Genomic DNA, 24,963 nt, shown 5'->3' with positions numbered 1-24,963 from the left:
ATTGGAGAACCTGCATGAATTTGTTGACACTACTGATGATGATGCCGCCTCAGTGACTCCATATATCAAGCAGCATATTTCATCACTGATGGGATACTTTTAAAAGGACTTCCATGAAAACAGTTCCCAGCATGACCAGCTCCAACTGGTTTCAGCTTTGCAGAGCAGAACCAGTTCATTGACGTCTGACTCCACACTGAGACTGCAGTTCACATCACAGACACTGAGTGGATTCTGGCTGAGTGTAGAGAAGCAGTATCCACTCTGAGGGCAGCAGGCTCTGGGCGTTCTTCTTCCTTTAGTCTCATCTTTGTGAGGCTTCTCTGCTGCTGCTGCAGACCAAGTCCAGGTCCCAGCTAAACACTGAGCAGGAGCTGAGAGCTGCAGGATCCTGCTTCAAAGCTGCTTTGAAAAGCTGTGCACTGCAAAACGTGCTCGTCGGAGCCATTAATGCTGACTTTGTTATTTTGATCAAAGAAAGAAATCAGCACAAACTGTTTGATTCGTTTTTGTTTTGTAGGTTAAAGTGTTTCATATATTGTGCTCCTGAGTTAATGTTGCTGATCAGTTTGAATTCATTTTGATTGTTTATGGAGTTTATTTCATTTTATGTTTCAGTATCAAACGGTTCAAATGTTTATAGTTTTATTAAGGATGTAATTTATTTTTTATTGAAGGTAAATTGTTGCACTTTACTTTGTTTCCATCTAAAAGTGTTACATTGTTTCTCTTCCAAACTAAAAAGTGTTTCTGCTGCAGCTTCCTTTCACTCTTCATCATTTTCCAGTCAGTGAAAGTCTTTTTGTGTCCTCCTAAAATCCACCGTGCTCACAGTGAACACTCGTATGCTGTTGTGCTGTCACAGACTGTTATCAGCCGTGTAGCCGCTCATACCTCATTTATTCTTCTTGTTCTACCGTCAGACCCAGGCGCACAGCTTTGGTTGAAGTTCTTATGTTTGATTTCATAACAGCTCTTCAGACTTCCACTCTTTATAACTTTATAAGTATTTTTGACAAAGCCATCTTCTTTTACTCATCCAGTCAGCAAGCTCCCAACATAGTAACCTATCAACCCGCACACCCACATAGCTTGTTCTTCTTTATCGTTTTATTGGCAGTTGGTGGTGCATTACCGCCAACAGCTGGCTGGGAGAGTGGACCAGCATGATGCTAACCTGCATAGCTGCGTGTCGCGCCAGTTCAAAAGTCAGCCACGGCAGCCGGCAGGAAGAAACTATCCAACTACGCGGTAAATGAGAAACTGCTTTGTGATCCTCTTGGGGTCTGGATTTGGACCGGAGTCCAGGAGTTGGGGACCCCTGTTATAGTACCATATCACCCTATTAGAGCACTTTGCTCTCACACTGCAGGCCTACTTGTTGTTCCTAGAGTATTTAACCCTTGGATGCACAACCTACCAATACCTACACTCTTCCACGAGTGGGGTCATAAATGACCCCAAATAGAAACAATGCATTTTGCTATAAACTCTGTTGTTATTCTTCAAAATCTTTAAAATGAAGAGTTGTAATATTTTCATATTTGAGGTATTTCTCATAAAACATGATTGTGACATGAGGCCCTTTGCATTTTTATTTATTTTTTCATTAATTTTAAGAAATCGCAGTTTTTGTATCACTTTTGTACGCTTGCTCGGCATATACTGCAGAAGCTGGGTCTTCCCTCTGAAAGGCACAAGTTGTTCATCCACTGTAACACAATCACTGTGGATGAATTTCTGCCTGCAGTTGACCAGGAACAGGTCCCATATGTAGCAGAAAGCTGCCATGTGGTTTGTTTTCAGTCGGTAGGCTCTGGTCCTCTTGTCCTCAAAGTGCAAGAAACGGCGAATATCTTTAAATCTTTGAATTGACATAGTGGCCTTGTACAATGGGTTGTGCAGAGGACTCCCAAAAAACACACCGACTGGTACATCCCAGTTCTTCTCACTTCCTGCAAGAATGGTCAATCAAATGAAGGCCAGGAGCTTATGTTTGATTACATTTTTCCACTCTTTCCCCTGTCTGTGGCTACTCTTCGTGCCTCCATGTTTGTGTATGACATCTTCCATGCATTTACTGGGGAGAAAGTACTAAACCCAGGTGCAAGCCCTGGCCGACTAATTCAGAATATTGTGGCTAGAGCAGTAAGAGGGGCTCATTCTGTTAGACTCAATATTTATTTCCTCTTCAGAGGACTCCTCTGTATCTGACTGGCCTTGTTCAGTGGGGGGGGGGGGAGATAGTCTGGGTCCTCTATATCTTAGATGTCAGATTCTGAGTCAATGCCTCCAATGGGCTCTTCATCCCATCCGTCCTGGATCATTTGTAGGGCCACAGGGATCCTAGCTGGCCTCATAGCAGCCGTGTTACTTTGGATAATACCCCCCTCCCCCCCAGAAAGGACAATGTTTGAAATGCACAGGAAACTATAAACAGGGCTGCACATAAATGGTCCACAGGTGCGCGTTTGCTGTCAAAATAAAAGACGCGCACCACATAAGAAGTTGGGACACTCGTTTGCGTACATTAGATGTTCTGGAGGAGGACAGACATTTGTTCAGAACTCTTAAAGATGTCCAAGAAGCAAGCTCTGTAAGCAATTAGTTAGGTGTTGCCATGAAACGCTGTGTGGCAGGCAGGGATTGGACCCAAACGCAAACTCACGGGGACAGAACTTGAACTCAAAAGCACAGCTTTATTGCTGGAAAACAGAACACAAGCAATACAAAACTAAACTGGGAAATGCTAATTATAACACATACCAGAAGACATAGGGAGACTCACACACAGCAAGAGGGACAACACGACACTGACTCAGAGAAACACAGGGTTTAAATACACTGGGGAGTAACGAGGGGGATGAGACACAGAAGGAGAGCACAGCTGGGAGAAATCAGGACTGACGAGACAAGCAAAGCAGGACACACTCACATAAGACACGGACCTTCAAAGTAAAACAGGAAGGATCACACAGAGACGCGAACTTGACACAGTGGAGACAGCAACTAAGAAACACAGAGACATAAACCATAAGGCAGAGGACTCTAAGAACCGAGAGACACAGAGGGGAACTCAAACATGCAGACACAGACTTACACAGAACAGAGGGGACATAGAGAAACATGAAGGGCAAGGGATCGAAACAAGAAACCATAGAATAACTCACACAAGTACAAAAATACAAACATCACAAAGAACTAAAAACGCTGGGTCAGGGGACCCAGGACCGTGACAGGTGTTCCTCCACCGCAAAAGAAGCGTGTATTCTCTGAATTTCCGGGAATGCTCATATTTTGACAGCAAATGCACACCTGTGGACCACTTATGTGCAGCCCTGACTATAAATCATGTACGTTACTGTGCAAAAATTAATTCTTGATCCATCAGAAGAGTAAGTGGAACAGTCAGAGTTGCTAAGAATGAAAGTTTCATAGAAGATTCCATAGGAACTGCTTGGAGTCATTTTTAACCCCACTTGTGGAAGAGTGGGGTAGTGATACAAAAACTGCATTTTTTTAATTAATGAAAAAATAAATAAAAATGCAAATGGCCTCATGTTACAAACATATTTTATGAGGAATACCTGGAATATGAATATATTACAACTTTGCATTTTAAAGATTTTGGAGAAAAACAACCCCTGGGGTCATTTTTGACCCCACGTGTGCATCTAAGGGTTAAAGTAGAATGGGAGGCAGAGCCTTCAGTTTTCAGGCCCCTCTTCTGTGGAACCAGCTTCCAGTTTGGATTCAGGAGACAGACACTATCTCTACTTTCAAGATTAGGCTTCAAACTTTCCTTTTTGCTAAAGCATATAGTTAGGGCTGGACCAGGTGACCCTGGATCCTCCCTTAGTTACACTCAAAGAAATCTGTTGTTGTGGGCGTAGTTGTCTGCTGCTGAAAACTCCAGTGATTTTCCTGCAGTTTGACATCTAATGTGATCTTGTGAACTTCGTGAGTCCAGGTAACGAACCACTCTGACTAGATTGTATCCTGTCATCTCAACAAGAACAAGAATTAAGTGTCTGAATTTCATGCAGATGCTACATGATTTAATTATGTTCACCACAGAAACATGAAATTATTTCGTTCAAATCACAAGTTTGAATCTTGTACATGTAACAACCACCCAATAGGTGTAGGCTGTTGGGGGACTCCCATGATGCACTGGGTGTTTCTTCTTCACTCACTGTGTGTTAATACACCTCTACGTGTTTAATCATGAGTTATTATTCATATCTGGCTCTTCCACAGCACGTCTTTGATGTCTTCTTTCTCTCAGCCGAACTGGTCACATGGCTGCCCCTCCCTGAGCCTCGGCACATCCTGTGGCTGCAGAATAAGCAGCAGCTCTAATCAAACATGATCAATCCTCAAGTGTCAGTGAGAATAAAAGAAAAGGAAGTCATTTGTCATGAGAAGTGGGGCTCAGGAGGTGGAGCAGGTCACCTGACAATAGAAAGGTCGGTGGTTTGATCCCTGCTGCTCCAGTCTGCATGCCAAAGCATCTTTACTGGTCGTGTTACCATGGTAACCCAGAGGAGTTTACTATGATAAGTATTAATTAATTCATTAAATGAGACAATCAGTCAAAAGTCAATCATTCATTTTTAATCAGCGGTGTTTTTGGAATCATCAAATAAATTTAAAACAAAACCAAAAACGCTGAACAAGTTTGTAAAGTTTTTTCTAAGCCAGTCGTCACAAACGTCTGTAAGTTTGAAGGTTTTCAGCTGACAGACGTTCAGGTAGTTTCATCGCTCTGGTTTGGAGGATTCAATGTTTATTAATCGTCCCTTCAGACGACCAAAGGCTGCCACGTGTACGGTAACAGCACAGACACGTGACAGACTAGACTTTCATGTGACAGCGTTTAATCTGTAAAAGGTGACGTTGACATATTTTGGAGGCGTGTTGGTCACCAAACTGAACGTGTTCACTCACTGGAGTCTGTGTGGTTGTTGTTGTTGTTGTTATTCACCGTCTTCTCTCTGACTGTGATGATGGTCCCATTTCCTTTAGACACAGTTAAAGATGGAATCTCCACAGTCACTTTACAGATGTATGTTCCTGAATCCTCTGATGTTTGAAATGTTCAAAGATGAGTCTTTGCCTCCTTTTTCAGACACTTGGAGCTTGATTTGCGTTGGTCTCTCTCTTAATTATTGTTTGATTTTTCAGCCAGGCCACTCTGAATCTTTCAAACGTTCTTGTCCAGCAGCAGGTGATGCTTACGGTCTCTCCCTCCATGACAGAAACATCTGGACTCTGGGTCACAACAAACATGCCCGATGAAACAGCTGCAAGAGACACAAAACTGTGGGTCAGTACAAGAGACGAGTCTCCAAAAGTTGGTTCTGTTCATCTGGACGCAGCGTTTTGTGGGAGAAACGTTTCGTCATCATCAGGTGACGTCTTCAGTCTCAGCTGACTGCAGGTTTCAATCTTATAAACAGGACATTTGCATAATGACTGAAACCAGCCCACTGGGGCTGAGGTCAGTTCCTTCATCTTAATCATGCAAATTCTCATGACCATTGATCAACAACCACTGATCCATGTCCATGAGTCCCATTCACAGAGAGTTGGGGAATGGCTGCAATCACAGCATGTAAGATGTGACAGATGGACCCTTAGGCCCCTCCTCCATTCAGAGATGGTCTTTCCCTTTTCACGTAAACGGCCTCCTTGACTCCGCCCTCAAACCAGCGTTCCTCCCTGTCCAGGATGTCACATCCTCATCATTGAAAGAATGTCCACTGGCCTGTAGGTGTAAACAGACTGCAGAGTCCTGGCCTGACGAGGTGGCTCTTCTGTGTTGTGCCATCCTCTTAGCCAGAGGTTGTTTGGTTTCCCCGATGTATAAATCCTGACAATCCTCCTGCACTTAACAGCGTACACTATGCTACTCTGTTTGTGTCGGGGGACCCGATCCTTGGGGTGGACCAGTTTTTGGTGCAGCGTGTTGAGGTGTTTAAAAGCCACAGAGACCCGGTGTTTAGAGAAAATGCGTCTCAACCAGGGGCGATTCTAGGATCAGAGCTTTGGGGGTGCTGAGCACCCAGAGAGCTGCCCAGCCAGGCAAGATAAACTTTAATCGTCACGATGCGACGTCTTCCCTGTCTCTGTCAGTCCCTGCATCCCTACATGCCTCCAGTTGTCCCGAGTTCTCTCTGACTGTCTCCTTGGTGCATTTAAACCCCTGTTCCTTCCTGTCCTCGTCGTCTGTTGTCTTCGTCTCTGTTATCAGTCATCATAATTTTACCCTCTCTGTGCAAGTCTGCAAATTTCTGTATTAAATCATAAGATTCTTAAATTCATCAAGTCTCAAAACATGACATCACTGTTTTGTACATTTTAACACAATTTAATAAACATGCTTCAGCCAGTACCTTTTGATTAGCCTTGTCTCGGTTTCTTGCTTTGTGGTAGATCTTTATTGTTTTCACTGAGATATTTGAATGCTAATCAATAAATCAATATTCAATTAAAAAAAAAAACCCTCTAATCAAACAGTTTTTGAAAAGTTTGTAACAAAACCATCAAATCTGATCAAGGTTATTTAAACGCTGCAAAAGAAGAATGGATTGGAATAAAAACATACATATCCTGACCTTAATTACTGGGGAGAATAATGAATGATGCTCATAGTGAGTAAAAAGTAAACTGAGTGATTCTTTGGACAGACTTTTAAAGTGTTCGTATAATATAATACAGATACATAAACATACACTCCAAAAATAGAGTCCTTGAAATGTACAAATGTACAAAATATTAATTTAAACAATTATAAAAATGGAGGCAACTGTGCCTATGGTACAATGTATAAAAAGCTCTTCACTGCAGACACGACTAACATGGCTCTGCAGATTGTTTCTTTTATTTTAACGTCACCTCACCTTGAGGTTGGCAAATCTATCAGTGTTTGGTGATCAACTCTCTCAAGCAGTTTAACAGTTTCTAGATCTAGTTTTCTAGATTTTAAACAGGCTGTATACATTTCAATGGGAGCAACAGGACGGTCAAATGTCGCTGATTTTACTACAGAGCAGGACGGATTGTAGGGCAGCAAACATCGTCAGAAAACACGTTTAACACAGCAGGTTACCTGGTGTAATGTTTTTCAGGTAAACAGAAACATGGTCTGACTCCTACCAACTATATAAAGAGTAACTGAAGGTTAAATGCAGCTAACATGTCCTGTTTTAAGCCAGGCACTAACACCTCCGCTCTGCTGCGTCTCAGCCACCATCTCTCTGGCACAAAGAGATGGTGGCTGAGATCCCCTTCCTGCAACCCTAAGTTGGACATGTGGTTATGAAACTAGATGGGCGGTAAAATAAGAACCATTATGGATGACTGTTGCTGCCTGTAAATCAAAGTCTGCCTGAGGTGGGATTTCAGAAGCAGAAACCATGAGGAGCACAGCACCACTCCCAGAAGGCTGAGATGTGAAGCCATGTGATGAGTGAAATGATGATGGAGGAGAACACAGATGAAGATCTGGAAGCTGCTGCCTCTTTATATAGTAGACACTGAAATCACCTTTTGCCTCCCTGCCAGCACGAAAACCCACACTAAAAACCCACTTACACAAACCCTCGGCTCTGGGATGGATTCAGAAACATGTCAGTTCTGCTAAACAAATGGACGGTTTTGCAACCACAAAGTTTAATCCTACAAGGGCAGAATTATGTTCACTCTGTGAGAGGTGAACCTCAGACAGTTAGCAAGAGAAACATTCAAAGAAACAACCTAAATAACACAAACTTAGCAGTTGGGATGCAGATCAGACGATATCAGCAACGTGATGATCAAATGTAGTTAAAAACACAAGAAAAACAGGCTTTTTGATCCAAAAGGACAAACAAAGCAGGGCCAGATTAACCTGTCGGCACCTGCTGGCGTGCAGAGTAACATGTGACAACAACACACACGTGGTCACCTCAACTTGTTTCACTGGAGTTTCTCTTTTAGAGCTTTAACCTCCTAAGACCTGAACTCTTTCATGCATTTTTAAAGTCTCTTTGCTATTTGGGCTGTTTGGGACCTGATTCATGTACAAACAAAGAATTACCAGAACTTTGTTTCTGAGAGAAATGAGATCCACATATGAGGATATTCGCTTTAAATGTCGATAGAACAGAGGCAGGATAATGACCTCGTAAGTGCAAATCAGGTCCTTGTGGAGCAAAACTTTGTATTTTGGTCTAAACATCCCAAAATGTGACGTCCACACATGAGGACAACAGGGCGCTAAAGTCCGTACAAACTTTTGTTTCTTCATTTGCTTGCAAACGAATGGAAATCCTCACTTAAAGCCAAGAAGCTTATTACCTGTGCAGCTTTAGTGCCTCAGAGCAAACAAGAGAGCTTTGATCACAATGATTTTTGTTTTCACATTTCATTCACTAGCGATTTTTTTAATGTCACCTGATCTCAGTCAGCAGACTGAATATAACAGTAAAGCACTAGTGAGCTAATGAATTAGATATTGGTCACTCATATCAACTGAAAGAGTGTAAGACAAGTAAATGTGCTATAAAGGCCGGAGAAGAGTTAATAAAAAGGTCTTGAAATGAAAATATTTCATTATTTGCTGTTTCATAGATTTTTGGTTTTATTGCACTTTTGTCAGCCCTGCTGCTGTTTTTAAAAGTACTTTATTAATAAACTGGCATAAATGGTAACATTGAACACTTGCCAGTGTGAACAAAAGGTTCTTAGCTTTAGCATCAAAGCTTCAGTTCACCTTTCTCATGGCAGTTACTTCAGTATGTGTATTAATGCAAGAACAACTTGATTCCACACAGCTGACGCACCGAGAGTGTCTGCTGTGTGGTTAACTTTATAACCTTTGTTACGCAGTGGTGTCGCTCCACCTGTTAGCTAGTTTAAGAAACTGGTTAAGGAGGGAGTGTCTGTGAGGACGAGGAGGATTTAGTTCTTTAAAGACACGTCAGATACTTGCAGGAAGCTTCTTTCAGCTTCTTTTCTCCACTGCGCAGGTTTAAAACCATGACAGCAGAAGTCATGATGAAGAGATTGATTAGTCAGTCACAGTGTAAAGAGTCCTCCTGCCTGCATCACTCGCCAGCATAAACAGACCTTTGCTCCTGGAAAACAAATATATCAAAGTCATGTTGTCCAAGAAATGCATTTTATCTCACTAGTGAATCAAAGAAAGTCTGTATGCTTTCTGAGAGTGAGAGGTGAAGGTCAGACAGTTCTTAGAAAATGTAGTTTCTCTTTAAGCTTTTAACGTCTCTTTTACCCCCATTTGTCTAAAACTACTTGACAGCCCTTCATGTCAGAGGTTTATTACCTGTGCAGGATGGAGCACATGGTCTCAGTCAGGCTGGACACGATCACTCCTACAGGAAGTAAATGTGATTTTATTTCACCTGTGAAATGATGAAAAACAGCAGAATAGCTCACGCTAACAAACGGGTGTTGAAGTGTTTCATTTTCTGCTGTTTCACAGGTCAAAAAGGGCGTCGAAGCAAACTGAAGCTGAGCTGCTGCTGCTGTTGTAGTGCAGCATCTGCTGTGTGCTTCATCAGAGAACCTTCTGTACACAGCAGACAGAGGCTGCTGCCACTGAAGTCCATCTGCTAGAGAGCTTTAAACACTGGTTATTGAAGTGGCTTTGATGATACTGATACACAGTCTTTGCTGCTGTCACAGGACAGGGATCCACCAGGGAGTAGTTGTCAGGATAAAGAGCCTTCGCTTCTCTAAATATAAACTGGATACTTGTAGGAAACTTTGGGAAGCAGCATTTTTCCTCATATCGTCTAAACTGAAGTTAGCTCAGGTGCTTCTTCCATACTTGCTCTGCAGAAAGCCAAAGAGTTTGGAGCTCTGCAAACATTTGCAGCACAGCTGGATGTTTGTAACTTTGGTCACCTCTGTATCATCCCTCAGATTCTTTCTGCACAGCTTTGAAACCATGACAGCACGAGTGATGCTGAGGAGACGTCCAGTTTAAACAGACCTTTATTCCTGGAACACAAACACATGAAGTGATGCTGCTAAAGAAGAACATTTAATCGCACTAATGAATCAAGCATCTGTATGTTTGTCTGTCAGTCTGTCAACAGTTCCTCTGATCGACTTCAGACTTGGTGGGTATTTTGTTTTTGCAGCGGTCAAAGTCGATCAGCGTGTTGCTTTGTCTGCTGTAAATCTGCCTGTACAAAGGGAAACATGCATGTTTTAGATGCAAACTCACAACATGGCTGCATTTTTGTGATTATGTGTATTTTATATTGATTTATTCTATTATGTTTTGTATATGAATCTTTACAAGTGTGTCGATACAGAGGCTTGATTAAAACAAAGGTCTCAGCTGTGCTGTTAGGGATGCTCTCATATTTGTTTCAAATGTAATAAATCAAAGGATTTCAGGCTTTTCATCCTTTTTATTTGTTTGGTTCTAACAGCAGCTGGATAAAAACATGCAGGTGATGAATATAATTGTGTGATATTATGAGCATTGTGAATAAAGAAAGAGCAGAGATAGTAAAAAGGAAACAGGTGATGGACGTGAGATTTTCAGAACAAAAGCTCCTCAGTGAGACGATCACCTGGACACAAGGTCAGGCAGCTGGGACTCATCTAGAGAGCAAAATGGAAAAGTGATCTGTGCAGAACATCACTGTTGATTGCAGTTATTTACATCAGACTTCTTCTCTGAGATAAGAGCAGCATTTGTGGGAAAGATGACAGTATTTCCAGGCTGGATGCTGTTTGCAGGGAGAACTGAATGAAAGTCTCCTGCACCTCAGCGCTGAGGTCCACACCTGTGAACACAGATGAGGTCAATCTGCTGCAGCACGTAGAGCTTTACTGATCAGCAGGTTCAACGGATTCAGCAGAGCGTAGAGTCAGAGCTAAATGCCACATCACCATAGAGTTTGTTAACAACAGCTTTCTTTGCCCTTTGTCTCCATGGACTGAATCAGGGATACTCGTCATACTTCACCTCAACCACGTCACTGAGAGACCCCAGCCTGACACAGCAGCAGAGATGATGAAAGCAGAAACAGCAAACAGATGCTTCAGTTGTGTTTCTCTCTGTGTGTGCGCTCACGCCCACTTGTGTGTGTGAACTTTCCACGTACCTCAGCTTGTTTCTCCAACATGAGCCATCAGGGCTGAAAAACATCACTAACACATGAATTCTTTCTCTTTTTGTTATCACCTGTGATCATGTGTCTTATGTTTCTGTCATTCACCAGTTCTTGTATAGTTACGTGTAACTAGACTTCTGTGGGACGTAAATGATTGTTTTGTATGCAGATCTGTACAAAGGATGTAAACACTTGATTACAAAGGAGATCTCAGCTGTGTTGTTATGGATGGACTTCAACGTATTTGTTAAAAAAGAGAATAAAGCAAAGTGTTTTAGCTGTTTGGGAGTTTTTGTTTGATTCCATTCAGTTTTATTTCTATGGAGTCAAATAATAAGAAAGGCTCTAGAACAGCCCTGAGTTTGTCCAGGTGACACTCCTCTGAAGAACAAAGACAAAGAGGAAGAAGGGGATTCGTTTTCAAGTCTTGTTTCTTTCAAAATAAAAGCTGAAATGTTTTGGAAGCATGATAATATTTCAGCCAGGATGCCGTCTCCAAGGAGACCTGCACCTCAGCGCTGAGCTCCACATCACGCCCTGTGAAAGCACAGATATAAATCTGCTGCAGTGAGAAGAACTTTACCCAACACAAGTGTAGAAGTAGACATTTGACTTTACCTACAACCTGTTAACAACAAAGCTTTCATTGCCTCTGTTGTTGATGTCATGTAGGACTAATCATACTTCACATCAGCCATGCACACGTCAGAGGATCTCCAGGCTTTCAGTAATAAAGCCAAGCAGATGATGTGAACATAGCAATAGTAAAACATGCATCATAATCAGCTGTATGTGTCGACTATGTGGCACCTCAGTCTTGTTGGCATGAAGAAAAGTTGTGTAACATGTAGCATAAGGGCTGCAAAGACATCATGTAGACAGCAGTCGTCTGTTAGTCGTAACGTATCTCCTGTTAAAGAGTTAAATGTGCGTTCTCCATCTCTGTCCTCTCACAGCTCGCCGTACACCAACTCCAGCTGTGGTAACCATGGCTGTGCCCATCAACACGCTGAAGCTGAGACACCACCCGTCAAAATAAAAGTCTTAGTTCTGATATTTTGTAATGAGTTTGTAGATTTCCCACAGCTGATCGTAACAGCAGGCTGCCGGTTTGAAGAAGCCAGTTCAGGAATACTGGAACAGAAGCTAAACAAAGTCCTGCTGTGAACAGCAGCAATATGGATTTTACACATCCATCCATCTTTTCAGCTCAGGGTCGTGTGTGTGTTTGCACCATGTTTACAGAAACTGGAACGTGACTCCACTTGTCGCCAAGAGTTTGAAGGCGTTTTTGAGACTAAACATGGTGTTTTAGTGTCAGGGGTACGATTAGGTTGTGGTTAGGTTTAGGGCTGAAGGTTAGGGTTAGGCATTCAGTTTTTAGGGTTAGGGTTAGGTGTTAGGTAAAGCATTACATCAATGTTCCCACGGAGATATGAAAACAGGACTGTGTGTGTGTAACCCTATCCCAGCTGTTATTAGGCAAGAAGCAGTTAAACTGTGGGAGGATGTCAGGGTACCAGGAGAGAATCAGACATGGATTCAAACCCACGACCTTCTTGCTGAGAGCAGGTTGATCCCACCTACAAAGATCATCTGTTTAAACGTGCGCTGTAACTGAGTACTTTTTAAACATGAGAAACCGAATATAAGGGTTGCTCTGCCACTGCTGCCTTGACCGGTTACTTCAGTTTATCACGTTGGCAGCATCAAAGCTGAGTAAGGCCACGCCCACACTTACACCGGGATTTTTGAAAACGCAGATTTTTCTGAGCGTTTGTGCCTTTCATCCACACGTAAACGACGTTTTCACTGAAAACTGAGATTTTTGAAAAAGTCTTGTTAAGTCTAATTGTTGAATGTTGCCATTGTGTTTCTTAAATTTGTACAGTCTTAGTTCAAGCAGTAGGATCAAAGCCATTCCTTTGATCCTGACCACCTCTCCAACCACTCTGTGCTGGGGGAGGTTTTATTGTAGATACATCCTATCTGAAAGATCTGTTTCTATTGATGTAAGCTTCCTGGGTTTATGACCCTTTGGTCAGCAGGAGGTCTGACACTCACACACACACACACACACTCACACACACACACACACACACACACACACACACACACACACACACACACACACACACACACACACAGTGTATACATTTACATACAGTGCCTTGTCTTTGTAACCAAAGGGGGTTGCAAGGGGAGGTGTTTAGTAAACTATTGTTTGAAGTTTGTCAATAAAAGGCAGCGAGAGGAGGCCACCAAGTTTGTGTTGTTCACAGTTGTGCTTGTACTGAGTGACAGCTGACATGACCTAACAGGAATAATGTGTCTGGGCTGAATGAGAAGTAACACACAATGAAGTCTTGATGCATCTCAATCATCCAGGAAAGTGAGTCTGTTGCTTCTGTTCATCTGGACGCAGCGTTTTGTGGGAGAAACGTGTCGTCATCATCAGGTGACGTCTTCAGTCTCAGCTGCAGGTTTCAGTCTTACAAACAGGACATTTGCATAAAGACTGAAAGCAGCTGCAGGAACGATGGGCTGGGAGCTCCGTTCCTTCATCTTAATTATGCAGATTCTCAGGACCATTGATCAACAACCACTGATCCATGTCCATGAGTCCCATTCACAGAGATGTGGGAATGGCTGCAGTCACAGCATGTAAGATGGAAATAAATGAGAAGTATTTAGCTGAAGTGGATTTGATTTATGTTACTTCTTTTTTAACTTGTAGTTCTACATTGGAAGATTATTGTGATATTGAAATATAAAAATACATTTATATTCTATTATTTTCTCAAAATAAGCGTCACACTCGTGGAAGCCGGTGTAGCCGCCGAAACGCCTGCATTTATGGAGACTTTCAGCCCCAGGTAGGCCAGTTATGGATCTTGGGATCCACATTATGTCAGCAGCTGTTCTCCACCGTGAACTGTGTTCAAACAAACACGCTCACGCCTCACAGACGACAGCTTACAGTCCTGTAGAGATAAAGTGACTTCGTACAGCCCCGTCTTCAGTCTTGTGGAGATGATCTCGATGCTTTGGTGGATGTTACTAGCTCCTGTGCAGTATTTTGTAAAGACATGATTATACCCCGTAAGCGCGTTAAAATTTACGCTAACAATAAGCCATGGCTCACTAAAAGTGTCAAATCCTGTTTAAGGAAAAAGAGACAGGCCTTTAAAGAGGGGCTGTTACCGATTTTCAGACAGCTACCAAGGAAATGAAAATCGAGATCTTGAAAGCAAAACAGACAAAAACCTTCTTGAAAGCAAATTTGCTGCAAAAACTTTTGGGTCTGCCTGGACTTGTATGAAAACCATAGCAGGGTTTCAAAATCCCCAGAGCAGCAGTCAGGTCATTTTAGATGTTTTAATTCAGACAGAGATTTTCAAATGCTTTAAACATGTTTTCTGCTCGTTTTAGTTCTTCTGATTTCAGCGAGGATATTTGGGAACTGAAACAGAAACTGAGAGATACTCAGCACTTTATCATTGAACTCAGCGATGTTAAAAAGGCCTTTCATACAGTCAATGTGAACAAGAGCCAGGTCCTGATAATATTAGTGGCCGCCTAATTAAATCTTGTGCTGATGAACTCAGGCCTATATTTCAGGTTATTTTTAACAAATCCTTGCAAACACAACATGTGCCCTCTCTTTGCAAAGAAGCAGTCGTGGTTCCTGTCCCTAAATCTAAACGACTTCAGGCCTGTTGCCTCACTTCAGTTGTCATGAAAGTCTTTGAAAAAATCCTCAGAAATGTGATTATGAAGAGACTGAAGGTCAGCTGGATCCAATGCAGTTTGCATACAGGCCCAACAGAGGAGTGGAGGACGCACTTTTGACTTTACTAAATCTGATTCTTAAACATGTAGAGAGTAAAGGGACTTTTGCAAGACTTCTTTTCATTGATTTTTCTTCGGCTTTTAATACAACACAGCCCCATATTTTAATTAAAAGACTTTTAGAACAGTTTGAAATCAGGAAAAACCTGCTGGGCTGGATTTTAGATTTTCTAACTGACAGGTCACAAAGAGTGAGAATAAATGGGGTTCTGTCTGACCCAGTGTTCTCCTCCACAGGTTCTCCTCAAGGCTGCGTCCTATCGCCCTTATTATTCACTCTCTATACAAACATGTGTCAGGGCAGACATGAAAACAGGGTCATTATTAAATATGCAGATGACTCTGTTATTGTCAGCTTACTGAAAGAGGGTGAAACTAACCACGGCCCAGTCATTGATGACTTTGTTCAGTGGTGGGAGGAGTCTTATCTCCAGCTGAACATATCTAAAACAAAAGACATGGTTGTTGATTTTAGGAAACAACAAAATGGGCACGGAGTCACTTTAATTAAAGGTCAGAAAATAGAGCAAGTACAATCATATAAATATCTTGGGACCATAATCAATGAAAAACTGAACTTTGATCAAAATTGCAAATCAGTTTGTAAAAAGGGTCACCAGCACCTTTATTGCCTTAGGAAACTTGTTCATTTCCACATTGACCAAAAAATGTTAACTTTGTTTTATCGTTCTTTTATTGAGTCTGTTTTATCCTTTTGTTTGGTGGCATGGTTCGGTCAGACCTCTGTCACAGAGAAAAACTCTCTGAATCAGATAGTGAGATGGTCCAGTCGTCTGATAGGTGAGCCACAGTCTTGTTTAGCCTCCCTGTACTCTGAGCAGGTACAGAGGATGGCTTTATCAATCCTTAAAAATGGTTCCCATCCTCTAAGGGGTGAATTTCAGCTTCTTCCCTCAGGACGGAGGTTTCTATTTCTGAGATGCAGGACAAAGCGTTATAAAAATAGCTTTGTCCCCGTTGCTGTCACTGAATTAAATAAGAACTGTTTTTGATTCGAAATATTAAAGTATGTGTCACAGTGAGCTTTATATATTTACTAGGTATGTGTGTTTTTAAAGGGATGTCAAATGCTGTCATTTGTCTGTAAAGCAAATTTACCTTGCCTTTGGGTATAAATAAAGTTACCTTACCTGTAGACGCTGTGCGCAGAGGTTCAGGAGCAGAAGTCCCGTTGTAAACATATCACGGCAGACCCGACGATGTTTGCATGAACGCGCTTTTTTTAAAAGTCAGGTCAAGGCTCCAAAAGCCCAAAGGCGATATAACAGTTTGTGTTTGCTACATGGATCATTGTAGTTCAGCTTTCCTTTGTTATATTTCTTTAAGAGCTCAAAATGTGTTCATTACATAAATCAAATGTAATTTTCTCTGTAGCACTTCATGGATTTCATAAGCAACACACTGTAGTTGTTCACACAAAGCATAAAGGTAAAAACAATATACACAGTGTTATCTTCATTTTAGATGTCACAAAGTATTTGCGGCTCCCAGTGTTTTCCCGAACCCTGACCCTTTGCGTGGAAACCGGGTCCAAAAGGCTCTTTGGGTGTTAAAGGTTGCTGACCCCTGCACTAGGCCCAACTGACACATATATTTGATTCCAAATACAAAAAATAATGTGTAACCTGCTGGAAGAATGTAGGAGGTTGAGACAGGATCTCAACACTTGGTGTCTGCAACAAAAGACAACAATATGTGGGGCGATCGTGGCTCAAGAGTTGGCAGCTCGTCTTGTAATCGGAAGGTTGCCGGTTCGAGCCCCGGCTTGGACATGTTGTGTCCTTGGGCAAAAAAGCACTTTGGGGTCCTCAGGGACGAGTAAAGCGCTCTACAAATACAGGCCATGTAATGGCAGAAACATTCTCTAGTGTAAATCCTGACTAGTTCATTAACTACAGATCAGTTTCAGTGAACATTATTCACAGAGGGATCTGAGTTCCTTATACCAGAGTCTACAGAAACTGTAACACTGTGCAGCTCTGCGACTCAACAATATGACAACAATGTAACACACACTAGAATCATCAAATAAAGCCCCACTAACCACTAGAACTAGAACTAACTAACTAGCACTGGACACTTGCATATTAGAGATTTCTACCACCATAGGAGGCGAGATATCATCCTTGAACCAGAGCATCCAGCCCTCAATTTCGGACATAAAAAGCGACGTGGCCAGGCATGATAACACTTTGACTGAACTGCAGGACTGTGCCTCGAACCACTCTGACACCATCGCTACTCTCCAGGCCACTGTGGAGCGTTTGTCTGCGGAGGTAAAGAAGTTAGATGAGAGATGTGGAGCTCTTGAGGCACTCCAGGAGGAATAATTTAAGAACTGCAGGAATACCAGAAGGCACAGAGGGACCCAAGATGACTGAGTTGGTTCACACCTGTTGGCGGAGGCGCTATCTCTCGAGGAGAAGCCACTCATCGATCGAGCACATAGAGCGAATCGCCAGCGTCCCAAACAAAGTCATCTTCCTCGGCCCATCATCTTGAGATTGCACTACTACCACATTGGTGAGGAAATTCTGCTGAAAGCTGCAGAGAACAAGAACCTGATGTATAAGGGTTTTTAAAATAAACATCCTCCCAGATTTCCCTCCCTCTGTTGGAAACGCAGAGCCGCATTTGCAAATATGAGAGGAAGACTACGTGGGATGACCGGCGTCAGGTACAGACTGCTATACCCTGCAAAGCTGTTAGTGACCCATGGTGATGTGAGGAAAAGCTTTACCGATCCCAAAGAGACCGTAGACTACGCGGAGAAGCACCTCTCCCACCCACCTTCAAATGTATTAAAAGCAAGGATATATCTATATGTCTAACGCTGACACAGCACTGTGTTTCTTCTTTTCCCTTTATATTCCATGTAAAGGTGAATATGGAGCGTTTATGGAGCTCGTTTATTGACCAGCTGTCAGTTAGAAGGTAAGAGTTACTAGGTTAACAGAGGTTAGCAGTAACAGTACGGGGAAGTATATTGTGTTGTTCTTTTGTTGTTTTTTATTTTATCCTACTTTACTTTGTTATTTTGATTTTACCTGTTGTGAGTGCTTCCCGTAATTCTCCTTTTTCTTGCGCCGCTGCGGCCAGAGTTCACAACATTACATATTTTTGTATCTATAAACAGGAAGCTGACACTCTCCAGACTTTATCAAAGGTGTGAGCGTCACAGCAGAGGCCTTTGTGTCAACGTAGCTGAAGACAAAACACAGAAACACATGAAGGAGATTTTCCTGGCCTGGATTTTATACAAATATTCTGCAGTACATCAAAAATGAAAGAAAACCATTAGTCAACATATGAACATCACCTCTGAAGTTACAGAGCTTTGATTGGAGACACAGCTGAGCGTTTTGCATTTTGCATAATTAATTACATAATTAATTATGTAACCATAATTAAATGGTTACATCATCTTTAAAGTCCCCAGAGATCAGGAAAAGGGCCTGAGGGTGCTGTGTTTGGAGTCTGCTGGTTACAGTGTGCAGGACCTCACAGGCTGCTGCAGCGTTAGCAGAGGGCGGGACATACACAGCTATCATAATCACGTGTGTAAACTCTCGTGGTAGATAGTACGGTCTCATGCTAACCGCTAGCAGCTCAATGTCCTTACAGCATAGCGTCTCTTTGATAGAGAAATGCCCAGAGTTACACCATCTATCGTTCACAAACACAGCCAGACCCCCTCCTCCCTTCTTACCACTCTCCGCTGTTCTGTCATAAGAGGCTCAGCAGCTAAAGCAGCACACCTGGGTCTCCCAGCCTATTAAAAGCAGCCCTTTGCTTCACCTGCTTCACTAAACATTATTATTTTAAGCAGAGTGGTGTGATTTATGTAGGCATTGCTGTGTGACAGGATGACTTTTCTTGCACACCCACCAAATGAGGGCGCACATGCTTCCACGCCCACTGGTGACTGCACACATCCTTTCAAGGAAGCATTTCATTCATCCCTAACAAATGGAAGAAAACACTGTGCAGCGTGTTCAGGTTTGAACGTGGCCCTGGCCTCTCTCTGCATCCACCTGGCACATGCAACACACATCCACTCCCTGCTGAACTGCTTGTATTTGATGTGTTGAAGTTTTGGTAAAGTTTGAATAAATTCCACTTTATTTATAGGAACATTTCATCTGTGGACTCCTGCTTCCCCTCTCCTTGAGCCAGTTTGTGACGGGAACATGACATAAGAAAAGTAATTTATCCCTTTTTGATTCTGTGTATCTGGCGCTCATCCAGTGAGTTCACACTTGGCAGAAACAGACTGAATTTGTCTGGAGAACTTTGGCTTCAGCCAAGTTAGATAAACACACTGTGTCTCTGTCAAAACAGCAGTGTAGTTGTGGCACCCCTGTGAGGGAATGACCACATTAATATTATTTTGTGTAAAATACTCATGTAACGGGACATTTTTCATTGCTATATGTATTTATTTTCAGTTTCTTTAAGAGGATAGAAAATCCATGTAACAGGGATTCATTTTATGTTAGAAAGCAGTGAGGGCGGAACTTTGGTGCTTGCTCCGGGGTTTCGGGGAGCAGTAAGTGGAGCCCACCTTCCGCTGCTTCCTCAGACACGTTCTGGAGGAAAGCAGAGACGCATCGTGTCTTCCTTACTCTGCTCTTCACCTGCTTTTACAGGTCGGTACACGGTGCTCGCACCGAAAATGTTGTTTATTGTCACCATGGTTACCCACGTTAATGTGAATGGGAGAGTTAAGGCGGTCCGCCAAAGTTATTTATATGTAAACACGGGAGAAAACCAGAGGAGTGTCCCGCGCGACCGCACCGCGAGCCCGCTCGTTAGGTGGAGCGCTCGTGAAGCAGAGTCAGTGCGCTCCTATGCTCTGTGCAAACGTGTTGTAATGCTCCAATCAAATCAGTTCTGTGAGATGTGAATGTTAATAGTTCTGTTAAAGTGACTGAGTAGATTAGCTAGTGTAACACAAGCACTCTGAGCAACTCTGTGTAGCTAACAGAGGCATTCATGGGTTGATTAAACAAGCTGTGTTTCATGATGCACTAAATAGTGATTTTGCCAGTAAATTACTGGAGGGAACAAATGTAATGTATTTACCAATGCTGTTATTGAATAGAACTGTTTAGCCAGTAAGACACTGCAGAAGACAATGTGATGTGTTTATTGATATGATAAAAGGATGTAGCTGTTATGGAAAGAAGTGTGAACTTGAGAAAGTGAACCAGTTAAAAAGAGTATATTTCACTGATGTTGTGAAATAAGTAAATGTAATTGATGTGAATGAGGAACCAGCTGAACAGTATATTGAAAGCTCATGTTTAGTGTTTTATAGCATTTATTTGTGTGAAATAAATCAGACTCAGACACGTTCTGGAGGAAAGCAGAGACGCATCGTGTCTTCCTTACTCTGCTCTTCACCTGCTTTTACAGGTAACATATTTGTCATCGAGGTCTTCATCCTTGGGACCCGTAACATAGTAACTTCTTCATTGTTATACTTCTATAGTTTTCCCATTTTGTGAGCTGTGGATGTGGAAAGTGTCTCAGTGACACATCCACATGAAAACGGCGTTACCTTCGTTCATTTGCACGTCAAATGAACGAGCTGTTTGGACTTTAACGTCACAGCTGATGCTTCGATACTCAAACTCAAGAGTTCAGCTTCCACTCAGAGGTACAAGTACACACAGCAAAGATAAACGTGTACACAAGGTTGAACCCACAAGTGCACAGCTCCAACCAGAGATGGGAAGTAATCCGATTACTTTTTTCAAGAAACGAGTAAAGTGAGGGATTACTATTGCAAAAAAGGTAATTAGATTACTGTTACTTTGCCGTAAGCACGCTGCGTTACTGCGTTACTAAAACCGCAGCTGTGTGCAGATGAACAATGGATAATCTATCGAGTGTGGAGAGAGTGTGAGCGTGCAGCGTTTAAAGCGTGGAAGCACTGACCTTACTTTGAGTTTGACTCTGTAAAAAGTGACAAAAACATTAGCATCCGCTGTTCACTGCGTGGGAAGACAACATGCTCACTCACTATGTGTTAATGGGCATGCTTATTTATAACTTTGATAAAATGTCATAAAAATAATTCCATGCCAGCTCACCATTGGTGATCAGGTAGTTTCTGTTCCAGTTCCAGTCCCATAAATCATGAAGCTTGCTGCCAGAAAAGCTTCAAATCTCCTTTGAAAGCTGTTTGTGGTCTTGATTGTGGGAGCTTCAGTTGTCTGACTCCAGCTGCCACACAGTGCTCACTGATATCATTTGCAAAAACCCCAGTGTGACAATATTTATCAGTGAAGCAGAAATCAGGAAGTGACGACTTTTCTTTGAACATTTGCTAAGGCTAAGCTGTGCTTTCTACCACAGTTGGGAATTTCCTGGTTTACAACAAATTATTGTGTCAACACCGCATAAGATTTCAAACTACAGGAAAATCACTGGAGTTATAAGAGGCAGACAACGACACACACACCACATGCATGCTGTTGCTATTTATTGTGGATTAACCTGTCAAGGGCAAGAACAAAATAATTCTGCCTCAAATACAGGAAATCATAGCTTTCCTGTATTTCCTCCATTGTTGGCATGCTGGTTAGTGCTGTTGCTCCACAGTAAGAAGGTCCTGGGCTAAATTATCCATGAATGTAAACGGCTGTGTGTTTCTATCTGATAGACTGGTGAGCTGTCCAGGGTGTACCCTGCCTGGTAACCTATCACTTCAGGGTTATTTCCCAGCCCTGCTGCAACCAGGATAGAGATAGGAGGATGGTAGTTGTTGTAGACCCATTCAATTTCAATTGAAGGATTAAAATGTTCCAGGAGCTCAACTTACTCCATCTGAACATGTTTCAATCGTGTTTTATGAACACAACATGCAGGTTTACTGAATATGAAAAGGTTGTGTTGATTTAACTCAGTTGTTTAAGTTTCTGCCAAAGCTAAACCTTTGTGTGCAACCAGTGTCCACTATTGAATCAAGTAAATCCAACATGTTTTTGTCAGTGCAAAAGGAGTTACGGTGCCTGTATTCCTGCACAATATTGTCCCGGGAGGGAGGAAAACTTTCTGGTGAAGTTTTGGTTGATTTTTGGGTTTTGCTTGACACTAGGTTGATTTTATCAGTGAGGTTTGGATTGTTTTCTTTCTCTAAGAGAGAGAAAGATGGTTTTATGCTTGGACATGTTTGCAATGGGCCCCAGTATTTGTTACTTTATTAGTATTTTATTGGTTGCGTTTGTTTGTGCTTTTGTTACAGTGCACTGAGATAAGAACATCTGAGAGGTGTGATCCACCGGTGGTGATATTTTGGTATTTTGTGAGTTCCCGATTTAACAAATCAGCTCTTTAATCCAGACCTGAGAGGTTGAACTTTAAAGCGCTATAAAATATTCTTACTGGAAACAGTCGCAAAGTATTTTTCTCCATGATTATAATGGGCTTGGGAGAAATTCACTTATATGTGACATTGATCACATGAGAAGTCCTGAGCCTAAAAGAATTGCAGCGAGTCAATCCAGTCCAAAAACAAGGAACTGTTTCCTTTAAAATGATGACGTCATCTTGCTGGTGATGGAGGCTCGAATAGGTTGCGCGTGAGACTCCATTATCAGCAATATCTGGTATGAATGTGTGTGGATGTATGCATGTGACTGGACTGTGACGGACTGACGACTAAAAGTTTAACTGACTTGATACTGAGACAAAAACGGTGCCGACTTTAGGATTAGTGAATGTCCACAACAATTCACCCAGCCTGTAGAAGAAGGGTGGAGGTTTTGTCTTGCTTTGTTTGTGCAGGAGCAGAAGGATGACAGAGACTAAAGGGGGAGGCTGTAGCTTCACATGAGTGTGAGCTGCAGACTGAACCCTTTGGTTGCTAATGTTGAGTCACTGATGTTTGCATTAAGAAAATTGTGTTTTATTAGCTGTGTTTTAATTAAGGTATCACATTATATTGTTGGGAATGTTAAATGCTAAAGTGAAGAAAAGCTTTGATTTCACTCATGACTGAACATGTTATTATTAACCATAGCAGGCCACTGTAAAGAGTCAATTAACTGTTACAGAGGAAAAAAAGGCCAAAAACTCTGTTAATACCTATGAATAACAGGGAATGATAGACTTGTCACATTCAAAATAGAGATATGTAATAACAAACACAGGTCCGTGTCATTTAGGTTCTCCATTGAAATAGTCAATCATTTAGAAAAGTAGAATATATATATATATATATGTCTCAACGCTGTTTCTCAATAATATTAAAAACCTAAAAACTATTGTTGTGGAAGATAGAAGTCACTGTGACAGCCCTCTGACTGTGGAGGACGTTTGTAATCCTATTTCTGCACTTAAGGCCAACAAATCTCCCGGCACAGATGGTTTAACTGCAGAGTTTTATGAATCATTTTCTAATCTCCTGGCTCCGTTCTTACTGCAGCTTTTCATAGGAAGTGTAGAGAATAACATCCTCCCTCCTACTCTTACTCAGGGTCTCATAACACTTATTCCAAAGCCAAACAAAGACTTACTTCTTATTGATAATTGGAGACCCATCTGTCTGCTCAATGATGACTATGAGATTATGGCTTTAGTACTTGCTAACAGAATGAAAGAGTTCTTGGACACAATTATCGATGAGACACAATCAGGCTTTATGAGAAACAGACACCTTTCTAAGAACATGAGACTGGTTTTAGATCTACTTGATTACTCTGATTTGGTATCTGACTATAGCTTCATTCTCTTCCTGGATTTTTAAAAGGCTTTTGATACAATTGAACATCAATTTATTTTCCAGTCTTTGGAAAAATTTGGCATTTTTCTGTAAAGCTATCAAAACCTTGTACACGAATGGCAATAGCTCAATTAAAATGATTAAGACTCCACCCCGAGATTTGACCTGTTATACAAGGAATCAGCACAGCTGATAAGGAGCTCATCATCAGCCAGCTAGCTGATGACACCACACTCTTCTTGAAGAATGCAAATCAAATCCGTCCAGCCCTTAGTGTTATTAGTGATTTCTCTGAGGCATCTGCTTTATGTCGAAATCTAAAAAAATGTGAATTACTAGCAATTAAAGGCTGCACTGCAAATGCTCTCTGTAACATTTCTGTTAAACAAGAAGTCACATATCCAGGACTGTTAATATCCAAAGACCAAAAGTCAAGATGCTCGTCAAACTTGTCAAACAGTGTTGGGGAATTCTCAATGGTGCTTGGTGCCATACCCTCAGGGACTTTAATGTTATATAAAAACACTGACAGCTCAATATCTGCCTCAGTCACTCTCCCTGATCCAGCTGAGTCAGCAGTGGGAAAAATCTGCTTTTCACAGGAACTTGGTAACAGCAATAAGAGAATACGTAGTTTATTCCAAGAAGATATCATGTCTCTCCCATATATAGAATATCTTACTGGAACCGACATGTTCCAGATATCACCTGGAAGACAGTCTGGATGATCCCATAAATATCTAATTGTGAACAAGGTGAAGGAAATCTCATATAAAATTCTTCATAAATGTTACCCAGCCAGTCACTATATGGTAACATTTAAAAGAGACATAAATACTAATTGAACTTTCTGTGGGGATCATCCAGAAACTGTGGCACATCTCTTTTGGTTCCTCTACACAGAGATTCTGGAAGAATTTAGCAGTTTTGTTATTGTCCATATTTTAAGGGAGTTTTCTTTACGATGGGAAAATGTTTTATTCTTTTTCTTTAAGTTCCCCAGGAAGAATGATAAATGTTTTTTATAAAAAATTTGTTAATACTTTTAGCTATTTTATATCCATAAATGTAAGTTTATTAATAAAACACCATATTTCTGCCTTTTTATAAGGATATGAATTGTACATACAATCAATTTCAGACTCAACCAACAAAAAGCCTCTCAGAACAATATTTATATGTTGATTTTTTTCGCCTACTCATATCATAATTTTTTTA

At 41.6% G+C, this 24,963-nt stretch overlaps 1 protein-coding gene across 1 annotated transcript in view; it reads right to left on the bottom strand.

The window, feature by feature from the left end:
• LOC112433555 (protein NLRC3-like) overlaps window positions 1-24,963 on the bottom strand; it is a 286,257-nt gene that overhangs the window by 187,394 nt on the left and 73,900 nt on the right. The gene's annotated exons all lie outside the window — the stretch shown is intronic.

Source organism: Maylandia zebra, unplaced genomic scaffold, assembly GCF_041146795.1.
Source record: "Maylandia zebra isolate NMK-2024a unplaced genomic scaffold, Mzebra_GT3a scaffold11, whole genome shotgun sequence".
Taxonomy (NCBI): Eukaryota; Metazoa; Chordata; class Actinopteri; order Cichliformes; family Cichlidae; genus Maylandia; species Maylandia zebra.
The sequence above is the reverse complement of the archived record's forward strand: the minus strand, read 5'-3'. Positions and strand labels throughout refer to the sequence as shown.